The following is a 14,607-nucleotide window of genomic DNA, read 5'->3' as shown; positions in this document are numbered from 1 at the left end:
GTTTGGTGTCCGTAGTTGTTGCTTGCCTTCGAGTCCTGGTACCTCTCAGTATGACACAAGTCCAAAACTTGACAGTTATGCAACACACCCGCTACTCCACCATGTCTTGAGAAGTCAAACTCTTGCTACGATAGAGACATGAGTAGGAAGACGCTGTCTTAGATAGATGGATAATTTATTAACATTTCATTGGAGAAATGTGATGAGCTATATATATATATATTAGAGATGTGCCGATCAGGTTTTTTCCTCCCGATACCGATACCGATCACCCATGAGGGCCGATCACTGATACCGATAACATATATATATTTTTTTTTATCATAAGCACTACCGGTTACATTATGTGGAAAAAGGAACCATGAATTCACCTTAATTTAAACAAAAACTTGTTTTTAATAAACTTTTTTCAAGAAGAAAACTAAACAAAACAGGCATTGTGCAAATTGTACTGCTATTGAAAATACTATCTTTAACAGACTGATAACATATGAAGGCTCTGAAGAGGCTAAATAACGCAAAGAGCCAAAATAAAACCTCTCAACATTGCCAAAAAAATTCAAGTATAAAACTTAACATTCAAAGGCAAAAACAGGTTCCATTACTATAAACAATCCAGAGTTACTGAATGAAAACTTCCTGATAGCATGGCGGCTAGCTTATTGCACCGCAGTGAAGTTAGTTTCAAGTTGGATATTCGATATTCGAGCTCCGGGGAGTAAGCAGCGTTTAGTTCAAGGTTGATCCGATTTATGAACGCTAATGTCGGCCAGCGGTTCTCCACCGCTCCCGGCCCGAGCTCCGCGGAGTAACCGACGTTTAGCTGAAAGTTGATCCGATTTCGGAACGCTACTCTCGGCCAGCGGTTCTCTATCGCTCCCGGCCGCAGCGCCCGAAGGTTCACTTAGGGACTATCAACAAATTACTGAACCTAACATTCCTGTCAAAGAAATATAATGTTTTCTTCAATAGCTTCCAGGTAATTTGACCTAATGACTCAAAATCACTTTGAAATAATTATAATAGTCCCTATAGATGAGGCACAGACATTTGTTTTCCATTTTAAATCATTTTCCATTTTTTAGGAATTTTTTTCATCAAAATTGAGTGTTTTTCCTCAATAGCTTCCAGGTCATGTGACCTAATGATTCAAAATCACTTTGAAATTGTTCTACTAGTCTGTATAGACGAGGCACAGTGATTTGTTTTCCATTTTAAATAATTTTCAATTTTTTATTAATTTTTTTCATCAAAATTGAGGGTTTTTCTTCAATAGCTTCCAGGTCATGTGACCTATTGACTCAAAATCACTTTGAAATAATTATAATAGTCCCTATAGATGAGGCACAGACATTTGTTTTCCATTTTAAATCATTTTCCATTTTTTAGGAATTTTTTTCATCAAAATTGAGTGTTTTTCCTCAATAGCTTCCAGGTCATGTGACCTAATGACTCAAAATCACTTTGAAATAATTATAATAGTCCCTTTAATTGAGGCACAGACATTTGATTTCCATTTTAAATCATTTTCCATTTTTTAGGAATTTTTTTCATCAAAATTGAGTGTTTTTCCTCAATAGCTTCCAGGTCATGTGACCTATTGATTCAAAATCACTTTGAAATTGTTCTACTAGTCTATATAGACGAGGCACAGTGATTTGTTTTCCATTTTAAATAATTTTCAATTTTTTATTAATTTTTTTCATCAAAATTGAGTGTTTTTCTTCAATAGCTTCCAGGTCATGTGACCTAATGACTCAAAATCACTTTGAAATAATTCTAATAGTCCTTATAGATGAGGCACAGACATTTGTTTTCCATTTTAAATCATTTTCCATTTTTTAGGAATTTTTTTCATCAAAATTGAGTGTTTTTCCTCAATAGCTTCCAGGTCATGTGACCTAATGACTCAAAATCACTTTGAAATAATTGTAATAGTCCCTTTAATTGAGGCACAGACATTTGATTTCCATTTTAAATCATTTTCCATTTTTTAGGAATTTTTTTCATCAAAATTGAGTGTTTTTCTTCAATAGCTTCCAGGTCATGTGACCTATTGACTCAAAATCACTTTGAAATAATTATAATAGTCCCTATAGATGAGGCACAGACATTTATTTTCCATTTTAAATCATTTTCCATTTTTTAGGAATTTTTTTCATCAAAATTGAGTGTTTTTCCTCAAGCTTCCAGGTCATGTGACCTAATGACTCAAAATCACTTTGAAATAATTGTAATAGTCCCTTTAATTGAGGCACAGACATTTGATTTCCATTTTAAATCATTTTCCATTTTTTAGGAATTTTTTTCATCAAAATTGAGTGTTATTCTTCAATAGCTTCCAGGTCATGTGACCTATTTACTCAAAATCACTTTGAAATAATTATAATAGTCCCTATAGATGAGGCACAGACATTTGTTTTCCATTTTAAATCATTTTCCATTTTTTTAGGAATTTTTTTCATCAAAATTGAGTGTTTTTCTTCAATAGCTTCCAGGTCATGTGACCTAATGACTCAAAATCACTTTGAAATAATTCTAATAGTCCTTATAGATGAGGCACAGACATTTGTTTTCCATTTTAAATCATTTTCCATTTTTTAGGAATTTTTTTCATCAAAATTGAGTGTTTTTCCTCAATAGCTTCCAGGTCATGTGACCTAATGACTCAAAATCACTTTGAAATAATTGTAATAGTCCCTTTAATTGAGGCACAGACATTTGATTTCCATTTTAAATCATTTTCTATTTTTTAGGAATTTTTTTCATCAAAATTGAGTGTTTTTCTTCAATAGCTTCCAGGTCATGTGACCTATTGACTCAAAATCACTTTGAAATAATTATAATAGTCCCTATAGATGAGGCACAGACATTTGTTTTCCATTTTAAATCATTTTCCATTTTTTAGGAATTTTTTTCATCAAAATTGAGTGTTATTCTTCAATAGCTTCCAGGTCATGTGACCTATTTACTCAAAATCACTTTGAAATAATTATAATAGTCCCTATAGATGAGGCACAGACATTTGTTTTCCATTTTTAGCCATTTTCCATTTTTTTGGAATTTTTTTCATCAAAATTGAGGGGTTTTATTCAATAGCTTCCAGGTCATGTGACCTATCGATTCAAAATCACTTTGAAATAATTATAATAGTCCCTATAGATGAGGCACAGACATTTATTTTCCATTTTAAATCATTTTCCATTTTTTAGGAATTTTTTTCATCAAAATTGAGTGTTTTTCCTCAATAGCTTCCAGGTCATGTGACCTAATGACTCAAAATCACTTTGAAATAATTGTAATAGTCCCTTTAATTGAGGCACAGACATTTATATTCGATTTTAGTCCTTTTTATAATTTGTAGGTATTTTTATATTAGCTTCTATGTCATCAATCAGTCAATCCAATTTTATTTGTACAGCACATTTCAGCAGCAAGGCCTTTCAAAGTGCTTTAAATAATAAAAACATGAAAACACAGAGTCATGCAACATAGAATCAACAATCAAAACATTACATTAAGTTAAGAGCTGTCATTAAATTCGTAATTGATTACGTTTCAAATACAGCTCTAAACAGGTGGGTTTTTAGTCAAGATTTAAAGGCTCTCAGTGTTTCAGCTGTTTTACAGTTTTCTGGAAGCTTGTTCCAAATTTGTGGTGCATAGAAACTGAATGCTGCTTCTCCTCGTTTGGTTCTGGTTCTGGATGCTCTGCATCCAGAACCAGTTTTAGTTCTGGAGCAAACCAGTTTAGTAGACTGGAGCAATGAGGTACGCTCATTTTTAATTCATTTTGACCCATTTTATTTTTTTTTAGGCAATTTTATATTTAAAAAATATATTTCCTATTTTCTCTTCACCTCCATAGGCTGCCACCTTATCATGATGAAAGTGTTTGAGTGTTGAAGTGACTCTAGGAGTTATGCTGTCAGGGGTTTCATACCCCTTGTAGGGTCACCCAATGCTAGAGGTGATGAACCAGACAAAGAGCAGCCCAAAGACCCTTTATGAAGAGCACAATCAATGGATACAGTGTCCCCTCACCTGGACGCAGGTCACCAGGGCTCCACCCTGGAGCCGGGCCTGGAGTTGGTTCTCCGTGGCAGCATCTGGTGCCAAAACACATGGAGTCTGGCCAGGCTCAGCCCACAGTGGGTTCACCTTCCCATGGGCTCACCACATGTGGGCCAAAAGGGCTGGGTGCAATGTGGGATGTTAGAAGGCCGAGGGAGGGGACCTTGGCCATCTGACCCTGGGCCAGGGGTGGCCAAGTCCAGTCCTCGAGAGCCACCATCCTGCAAGTTTTAGAAGTATCCTTACTCCAAAAGCTCGGGATCAGCTCTACAGAGGCCTGATAACGAGCCATTCATTTGATTCAGGTGTGTTGAAGCAGGGATGCATCTGAAAGTTGCAGGATGGTGGCTCTCGAGGACTGGACTTGGCCACCCCTGCCCTGGGCGATAGACTTTTCATGGGCATCACCTCTCTGGTGGGAGCCTGAGCTGGTGTGTGAGGTTGAGAGGTTCTAACTAGAAATAGTCTCATCTCATCGCATGACCCGAGATGAGAGCCATGCGCTAATTAATGGAACATTTATAAACAATCTGATATGTAGTGAGATAATGTAATGTTTCAGTTGTTGGCTGTGTTTCTATGACTTTGTATTTTTGTGTTTTTATGGTGTAAAGCTCTTTGAAATGCCTTGTTGTTGAAATGTGATATATAAATAAAATTTGATTAGATTTTTGGATTTGGGTGTTTTCTGTCCGAGGCCACGTTCGGCCCAACCGGGGTTCTGAAGGGATCCATTTTGGTGGCCTTGGGATTAGGGCTGAAACGATTCCTCGAATGATTCGAGTACCTCGATTACTAAAATTCCTCGAGGAAAATTTACCTGCCTCGAAGCTTCGTTAATTTATGTTTTATTAGTTAGCGCACCGTGTTCCGGCCGGGACTTCATTTGCGTTGCGCGGAGCTCTCACTTCCGCCTCTAAGATGTTGACAAAAGCTAAGTCTCAGCAGCATAAAGTCCAATCTTCAAGATTGGCCCGTGGGGATTTTATTGATTGATGATAATGCCCGACTTTTTATCGTTTCTGGGGAACCAATAAGCATCCTTAAAATGACTGGGGAAATGCCTGGAGTACGGCAGCATTTCTCCTCCGGGGCTGCTGGTTGAAAGCGAACGGTGGGAAGAGCGCTGAGGTGAGCGGATAGACTGAACAGGGCGGCGGCTGAGTAGCTGATGCTTACCGTGTAAATGTAGCTTTACCGACGAACCGCACAATAAATTTCATATCCCGGTCTGAAGAAACGGGTGGCGGAGCGCATCGTACATGGCTGGTAGATGAGTTTCTGAGTGTGACCAGTGAAGGTGTCGTAAATATCCCGTATTGCTTCCCCCGTGTTCGTCCCCCGGTCTAACGGTTCGTCAGTCCGCTGGTCTATTTCCTCCCCTCCACCCCATCTTACGTTCGTTCATTCGCCCTCTCCTCCCACTCCAGGCGGCATTTCCCGTATTTTCAAACCCAAAGCGTGACAGGTTAGGTGGCAAGGTGAGTTTAATTAATCTATTAAACTCACTGAAGATGAATACATAAACTAAAAGCTGGATTGTAGACATTTTTTATAAGCATATTTGTGAGCCTGCCTCTTTGTTATTAAATTCAATATAATTTCAGATTTTTCTATAACTTTTCTTCTGGTTAACTTAGAAAGTGAGCTATTATTGTTACAGGTTAGTTTTCTAAACTACAAAAAAGCAACTGTTAGGGATGCTCAAATATAAAAAATTGGACTGATATTGATATCTGATAGTAACACCGGTATTATGCCAGATTTACCAATATTTCATTTTATAATTTTTTTTATCCGATTACTCGATTAATCGTAAGAATAATCGATAGATTACTCGATTACTAAAATATTCGTTTACAACAGCCCTACTTGGGATCACACCTCTGCTTTTGGCAGATGATGTGGCCCTACTGGCTTCATCAGGTCGTGATCTACAGCTTTACTGGAGCAGTATGCAGATGAGTGTGAAGCGGCTGGGAGGAGGATCAGTACCTCCAGATCCAAGGCCATGGTCTTGAGCTGGAAAAGGGTAGAGCGCCTTATTTGGGTCAGGGAAGATTGTCCTGACCCAAGTGGAGGAGTTTAAGCATCTTAGGATCTTGTTCACTGTTGGAGTTCATTCATTTCTGTCTCTGTTCACCACCCATGTCCGTTAACCAGTTTCAGGACCCGACCAGAACCACTCATTGTAAATGACCTTGAGAAATAATGAGATTTGGTTATATATAAAAACAAACTTTAATGCTAAAAGATGATCAAATTCCACAAGCCATACTTATCATCCAAATGGAACTTCATGCTTCTTATGTTACATTCACCGTCCAGCGTTGGGCCAAGTGAGGCAAAGATTGTAGCAAGTTTAGCTTTTTATTCATCTCTGCAATCTGGACCCTCCCTAAACGGTACTCTAATCAGTTTCAGTCTGTTTACATGTCAGCAGTCACATATAAACATGGTTATGTATGCTGCAGCGTGTTAAGAGGGTAAAAGAGATGGAGGAAAATACAGAATCCATAACATCAAGAATGAGGGCAAAATGGACAGGAGATCAATAGGAGGATTGGTGCAGTAAAGTGGGCGTTGTACCAGTCTGTCGTGGTGAAGAGAGCTGGATCGAAAAGCAAAGGTCTCGATTTGCCAGTCGATCTATGTCTCTACCTTCATCTATGGCATAGGCTTAAAGGTCTTGACTGAAACTAACGGCCAAAATTAGTTTTTTCCATAAGGTGTCTGGGCTCTCCCTTAGTGATAGGATGAGAAGCTCAGTCATCCAGGAGGGACTGAGAGTAGAGCTGCTGATTTTTCACTTCGAGAGGAGCCAGCTGAGGTGGGTCAGGCATCAGATTAGGGTGCTTCCTTGACACCTCCCTAGTGAGGTCTTTTGGGCACGTCCCACCAGGAGGAGGCCCACAGGAAAACCCAGGACACACTGGAGGGACGATGTTTCTCCAGCGTGGACGAGCGTTCCAGCTCCTCCAGGGATTCCCCTGGAGGAGCTGGAACAAGTGGCTGGGGAGACGGAAGTCTGGGCCTCTGCTGACCCCGCAACCTGACTGCAGACAAGGGGAAGATGATTGATTGATTTTTCTTCAATAGCTTATGGGTCATAAGACCCATAAGTTAATTGGGTCTTATTAACTCAAAATCAATGTGAAATTATTCTACTAGACAGGATAGGTGGTGCAAACTCATTTTTATTCCATTTAGCCCTTTTTATTCCTTTTCAGTCGGTCACATGAAATTTAAGATATTAAACACCAATCATATTTTTTAATTTGTAAATTTAAATGATGTAAAAAAATAGATAAAGATCTAAAATGGGGAAAAATGAGGGTGCCTAATCTCTAATGATTAGTACAACAATTTCAAAGTAGTTTTGAATCAATAGAACACATGTCTTGGAAGCTATTGCAAAAACATACTAAATATTGACAAAACAAATTGCTAAAAAAAAAAAAAATGTTAAAATGGAAAATAAATGTCTGTGCCTCATCTATAGGTACTATTATAATTATTTCAAAGTGATTTTGTGTCATTAGGTAACATGACCTGGAAGCTATTGAAGAAAAACACTCAATTTTGATGAAAAAAATTCTTTAAAAATTGAAAATTATTTAAAATGGAAAACAAATGTCTGTGCCTCATCTATACAGACTAGTAGAACAATTTCAAAATGATTTTGAATCAATAGGTCACATGACCTGGAAGCTATTGAATAAAAACCCTCAATTTTGATGAAAAAAATTCCTAAAAAATGGAAAATGGCTAAAAATGGAAAACAAATATCTGTGCATCATCTATAGGGACTATTATAATTATTTCAAAGTGATTTTGAATCAATAGGTCACATGACCTGGAAGCTATTGAAGAAAAACTCTCAATTTTGAAGAAAAAAATTAATAAAAAATGGAAAATGGCTCAAAATGGAAAACAAATGTCTGTGCCTCATCTATAGGGACTATTATAATTATTTCAAAGTGATTTTGAATCAATAGGTCACATGACCTGGAAGCTATTGAAGAAAAACACTCAATTTTGATGAAAAAAATTAATAAAAAATGGAAAATGGCTCAAAATGGAAATCAAATGTCTGTGCCTCATCTAAAGAGACTAGTATAATTATTTCAAAGTGATTTTGAGTCATTAGGTCACATGACCTGGAAGCTATTGAAGAAAAACACTCAATTTTGATGAAAAAAATTAATAAAAAATTGAAAATTATTTAAAATGGAAAACAAATCTCTGTGCCTCATCTATACAGACTAGTAGAACAATTTCAAAGTGATTTTGAATCAATAGGTCACATGACCTGGAAGCTATTGAAGAAAAACACTCAATTCTGATGAAAAAAATTAATAAAAATTTTAAAATTATTTAAAATGGAAAACAAATGACTGTGCCTCATCTAAAGAGACTAGTAGAATTATTTCAAAGAGATTTTGAATCAATAGGTCACATGACCTGGAAGCTATTGAAGAAAAACACTGAATTTTGATGAAAAAAAATCAATAAAAAATGGAAAATGGCTAAAAATGGAAATCAAATGTCTGTGCCTCATCTAAAGAGACTAGTATAATTATTTCAAAGTGATTTTGAGTCATTAGGTCAAATGACCTGGAAGCTATTGAAGAAAACATTATATTATTTAATATTAAAATTATTGAAAATATTGTATATGACTTTAAAATTTTATAGATGCTATTTTGGCTCATGTAAAAGCATGAATTAGCACTGACAATTAGTTAGTTGGTTTCAATTCAAGGCATTTATTAACATTTCTTTGACAGGAATGTTTGGTTCGGTAATTTGTTGATAGTCCCTAAGTGAACCTTCGGGCGCTGCGGCCGGGAGCGGTGGAGAACCGCTGGCCGACAGTAGCGTTCATAAATCGGATCAACCTTGAGCTAAACGCCGCTTACTCCGCGGAGCTCGAATATCGAATATCCAACTGGAAACTAACTTCACTGCGGTGCTGAACGCTGCCAATTCTGAGTGGCTGTTTCTGATTGAGCGGAGGAATTATGCAGAACAGGGAGGAGATCGATTTTTTTTTTTTTTAGAGATTATCTGTCTCATGTTGGGACAACTAAAGTTTTAATACGTTTGTAAAATTAATTTTTTTTAGGTTAGATGCTGCAGCTTTAAACAGAGATTCGGTGTGAGAGTCACTACCAGGTGGAGCAGAAGCGGCGCTCCGTCTGTCAAATATTACTACCTGTAGCGCGTAGCAGCGGTTCAACAGGAGAGCAGAACCAGCGTCTTACATCGCAGCTCGAAGACTTAAATAATTTTGCGGGTTATTTGTTTAGCTTTCTGACCGTCATGCTAATCCGGGTGAGTGTTTGTAGCTGTGCGCTGCTTTACCTGCCATCTGGTTGCTCCGTATGTCTTTTTTACTGTGGTGAGCCTCGATGTAGCCAATCTCCGTCAAGTATGGCATTGTTTTTATGTCGTATTAGCTTCGTTGTGTTGATGCATTTTGACGTGCTTCAATTTTCCGCCGCAACACGCAAACTTCCCCATTCACTCAGTGCGTTATAGTTATACATCGCTTAGGATTTGTTGCTGCGCGTTTGCGCAGTGTGAAGGAAAGAGGAGACCAGCTGCACAGGCAGGCTGCGAAATGAGATGATCGGTATCGGCAACAAGAGCCAATGATCGCCGATCACCGATCATGCACTTTTTCATGAAAATCGGCCCGATTATGATCGGTGACCGATCGATCGGCACACCTCTAGCTCAAAGTATTGCACTTAATATCCCAAAGACATACAAAGTCCAAAAAAAGTCAAAGAGGATTGAATAGTTTTTCAAGACTCTGTAAAATTTACACTGAGGACGAGGATCTGTGTCTGAAGGAAACGTGTCAGATGTGTTTGTGAAGCTGCAGAAAGACTCGGGTTTCCTGCTAAACCACCATCCAGCTCCACACACAGATGAGATGGAGCATAATGATCCCAGTGGGACTTGGCGGGAGTTAATAGGCCAGGGAATCCAACAATGGAAGAAACAGTATTAGCATCGATGTGCCCCAATCTGTAGCAATAAAGAAAATACAAACCAGGAAAAACGTTTTTATTACAGAGACACACCCAGTCGAATTAGTTTTCCAGCTTTGCGTCACCTAGATCCTTTCATAGAGAGAGGGAGCTGTGTGTGAGCTGTGAATACAGAAGCAGGTCATGGCGTGTTGCCGTCTAACAGTTGGGTCAGTAGCTTAAACACAAAGAAGCAGCACGAGAGGACGGAGCAGAGAGGAAGGGATGGAGTGACAAATCTGTTCGACTTCATTTTACTTCTGTTTTAATCCTCACGTTAAGAGGATTGGGAGAAAAATGTTGATGGCATCATGAGCGAAGATAGATGCAGATGTTGCACACACACTCACTCACAAAGCCTATCTTTTCTGTGTAACACACAACTAATCCTGCCTGCTGAGTCCACTGCTTGTTCCTGCGTGCGGGGGAGCATTCTGCCTTCTAACTAATTGTTTCAGTTTTTTTTTGTTTGTTTGTTTTTTTAATTATTTCTATTTATTTATTTCATTTCCATATTGGTCAAATATCCCCTGATGTTCAGGAAAAGTGAAGAGTGCAAAGTGACCAATGCAGGGCATTTGTCACCATGGTTTTGACAGTGGGTGGGTGAGAGGTGGGGGGGCAGTCAGGGTGTGTGAGTTGGGGGGGTGGGGTTAAAGACGAAGATTTGAGAGAAAGAAGAAGCTAGAGAAGAGAAAGGACCCATCTGTTCATCACACAGCAGATAAAGAGAGCTGGAGAGGGGGTCAGACGCAGAGAATGAGCAGGAGCAGGAAGGTAAGCAGGAAAGGATGCTTGTGGCTGCTTCACCACGTTCTGTTGATCTGTACAATTAGACTGGATCATGGGTCAACACTAAGGTCAGGGCTGGACAGAAATCTCTGAGATCCAAGTTGGAATTTGTAGTTGGAATACTGATGTTTATTTTGGACATTTGTTTTCAGTTTTAAAAATTGAAACTTATTTCTAATTCAGTTTTTCATTTAAGTTGACTGTTTAATTCTAATTAATAATGCAGTGCCCGTAAATACATTTCTTGAGTCTTGTACAACTTTTTCGCCAGGTCTTTAGTGTGTGGTAAATCTATTTACAGAGGTGATAAGAAGTCCTGATGTAATGATTTAAAGAGTGTTAAAAGTTATTTTTATTCTATAATGTAGCAGAAAAATGCTCCAAACGTCTGATTGCTGTTAATAGAGAAGAACGTCTTTATTTTGAGAGAAAAAGTAGTTCATAACATTCAGTATAAAATAAAATAAACAAATCAATTAATGTTCCTTTAATAAGACAAAAGTATCCACTCCACGGTTTCCCCCAGTGTATTATAGGCCTAGCGGCCCGCCATGCTTTACTAGCGCCACCGCCAGGCCAAGTCGTTCTTGTTTATGTTTTTAGGGAAATATAAAAAAAATAAAATAAAAAATCGCTTTAAAAAAAACGGATTGCAAGCGTCTTTGTTGCACTGAGCGTTTCACTGCCCTAGCAGATTTATTCCTAAACGATATGTTTATAGAAGATAGGTTTATAGTTTATGCATTTAAAGCCGGACCAATCACACCGCTGGCGTTTCTGCGCGTTGCAGCAGCTGGATGTCTAAAGTTAACCTCAGTGCGTATCGAGTGTGCCTCCTTTTACTCAAACTGGACACAGGCTGACCTGTATGGATATTTACATCAACCCCCTGTGAGGAATTATTATTCTGTTCAGTTTTTTTTTTTTTTTTTTTTAAATCAAGTTGGAGTTTAAAACCCACTGCGTTAGCTCTGGTTGTGCAGCTCTACGTGAACTTGTTACCTTTGACCTTTTGCCCGTGACGCATGACGCAGTTGCTTCTCGCGCAGTACGTTCCAGATTACAGATCAGTTTTTGGTGAATTTTATATATATATCTATCTATATATATATATATATATATATATATATATATATATATATATATATATATATATATATATATATATATATAAAAACGTTTTTGGTGAATAAAGTGGAGTAGACTTGCTACTTGTCAGATGACGGAGAACGTTGAAGTATCGTTTCTGCTTTAGCACGGAGTCGCGCTTTAAGCAGAGAGGTAATGAAATACAGCAGACACTGACAGGCCTTTGCGTCTGGCTTACTCTGAAGAACTACGGAGGGGAGGAGACAGCCAGGTGAGGAAAAACTGTTCTTATCTATCGATTCAGTATTTTTATCATTCAGACATTAGGCTGCTGTTGTTGTGCTATTAGCTAGCTGCTAGCTAACGACTTTGCTAGAAGCTAGATAACTAAAAAGCTTCTTCCCTGTGTATGAGGCACATCGCCCGTCCAAAACTTATCATCTCCATAATGGATATATGTCAGATCTTCTAATTTCCTTTGCTGCATAATGTACATCCCAGATAGCACAGAATGATTGAAACAACATTGAATCAATGTCAGCCAGAAACATTGAATCAACGTTGAACGCTGACATTGAAACAACATTGAAAGTGGTCGGTGACTTGTATGTTTAATCAACGTTAGGGTTTCAACCATAACTGACATTATATCAATGTTGATTCAACCATCATCTGTATGTCAACTTACATGCCTATTTGTGTTGATATTACATTGAATCAGTTAGGAATCCACGTTGATTCATCCATTATCTGAACGTGGATCTGCATGCAGATTTGTGTTGATTCTACATTGAATAAGTTAGGAATCAATGGTGATTCAACCATCATCTGAACGTGGATCTGCATGCAGATTTGTGTTGATTCTACATTGAATCAATGTTGATTCAACACTCATTTGACTGTGGATCTGCATGCATATTTGTGTTGATTCTACATTGAATAAGTTAGGAATCAATGGTGATTCAACCATCATCTGAACGTGGATCTGCATGCAGATTTGTGTTGATTCTACATTGAATCAATGTTGATTCAACACTCATTTGACTGTGGATCTGCATGCATATTCTACATTGAATCAATGTTGATTCAACACTCATTTGACTGTGGATCTGCATGCAGATTTGTGTTGATTCTACATTGAATAAGTTAGGAATCAATGGTGATTCAACCATCATCTGAACGTGGATCTGCATGCAGATTTGTGTTAATTCTACATTGAATCAATGTTGATTCAACACTCATTTGACTGTGGATGTACATGCAGATTTGGGTTGTTTTTATATTGAATGAAAGCTAAGGATTTATGTACATTTTAGTCTGACAGGTCTACATCATAACATGCCACTAAAAGTTTCTTCACTGGTGTTAAACAGTGATTATTGGCAGATGATGCGTAAACTGTGTACAAAAGTTTAAAAATGACAACATGGGTTTGATTTAACATTTTATTTAAGAAAAGAGGGACAGATCTTTAAACATATTTGACTCCTTTTTGACTGTCAAAACAACAGTCTGTTGTCCACAGAAGAACAGAGTCGATGAAGTTAAGCTTTGTACTGTATGAAGTAGGGAAACAGTACAAGTTGTGGTAACCCCAGTTTGACTCTGGTTGGCGTCACTTTGATTCCTTGCGATGTCTTCCTCTCATTCTGGTGCATAATGAAGCCACTTCTTGACAATTTTGCTGCAGTCCTCAAGAGTCAGCTTTCGGTCAAACTGCAGAGCAACAGCTGAAAAAAATAAAAGTGAGGAAGGTGCCGGTTAGAAAGATGATAAACATTTGAAAAGTTCTGAAACACAATGAAAGATTAAACAGTGTACTGGTTACAGGTCTGAGAACAAATACAAACCATATAGTTCCCCATGTACACTCACTGTTAAATTAATATCTTAATCTCTCATTAATATTTATCTTAATGTTTACATATACAACTGCATTTACCCATCAAGCTGCAGTATAGTGTAGGATTTATGATATTGATATTAAATCAATATTTAAAATAAAGGGCTGTTTATCAGAAAACCTAACAATAAAACTCAGGGAGGATCAGGGTTTATTTAACACACCAGAAACAAATAAATCAAACAAAAGGTGATTTATAGTGTAGTTGGAAAAATTATAATTCATACAGAATAAACTTCCATCAAATAGCTGGTTCAATCTTCCATCAACTACAAATATTTCCAAATAAGTTGATTAAATTCCTTAAAAAGTGTCTATATGCTAATAAAGATCCCACACAAGTAACAATAGTCCAGTTCAATTTAACCAGTTACCAATCCAAGGATCAACAGACTGAATCAGTCATTAGCAGGTTTAGTTCAGTGTTTCACCTGCCTTACATGTTAAGTGTTTCCCTTCTGCCTCACCTCGATTGAATCTGTGGATGATTAACCTTCTGCACTTCTTGATGGCTGCAGACGGTCATGTAATCATCCAACTCAGCTGTTCTGATACAGAGGCTCATTTAAGCACGACCCTAAGCATATCATAATAAAAAGTTAAAAACAAGTGATTACTATCACAACAACTTAAAGCCCACCTGGAGCAGCCAGCCTTACACTTTCTTGTCCACCACATGCTCTCCCAGACCAAACAATAGGCCCCGCC

General features: G+C 37.7%; 1 long non-coding RNA gene across 1 annotated transcript; it reads left to right on the top strand.

The window, feature by feature from the left end:
• The first annotated feature begins 27 nt into the window (after positions 1–27).
• Positions 28–4,742, top strand: LOC148156670 (uncharacterized). Its single transcript, XR_015764425.1, has 2 exons — positions 28–3,688; positions 3,728–4,742. It is a non-coding gene; the product is annotated as an uncharacterized LOC148156670 (long non-coding RNA).
• Positions 4,743–14,607: the final 9,865 nt, after the last annotated feature.

The sequence above is a fragment of the Poecilia mexicana genome, unplaced genomic scaffold (genome assembly GCF_051168715.1).
Source record: "Poecilia mexicana isolate PSO_F unplaced genomic scaffold, ASM5116871v1 scaffold_10, whole genome shotgun sequence".
Taxonomy (NCBI): domain Eukaryota; kingdom Metazoa; phylum Chordata; class Actinopteri; order Cyprinodontiformes; family Poeciliidae; genus Poecilia; species Poecilia mexicana.
This window is presented reverse-complemented; position numbering and strand designations above follow the sequence as displayed.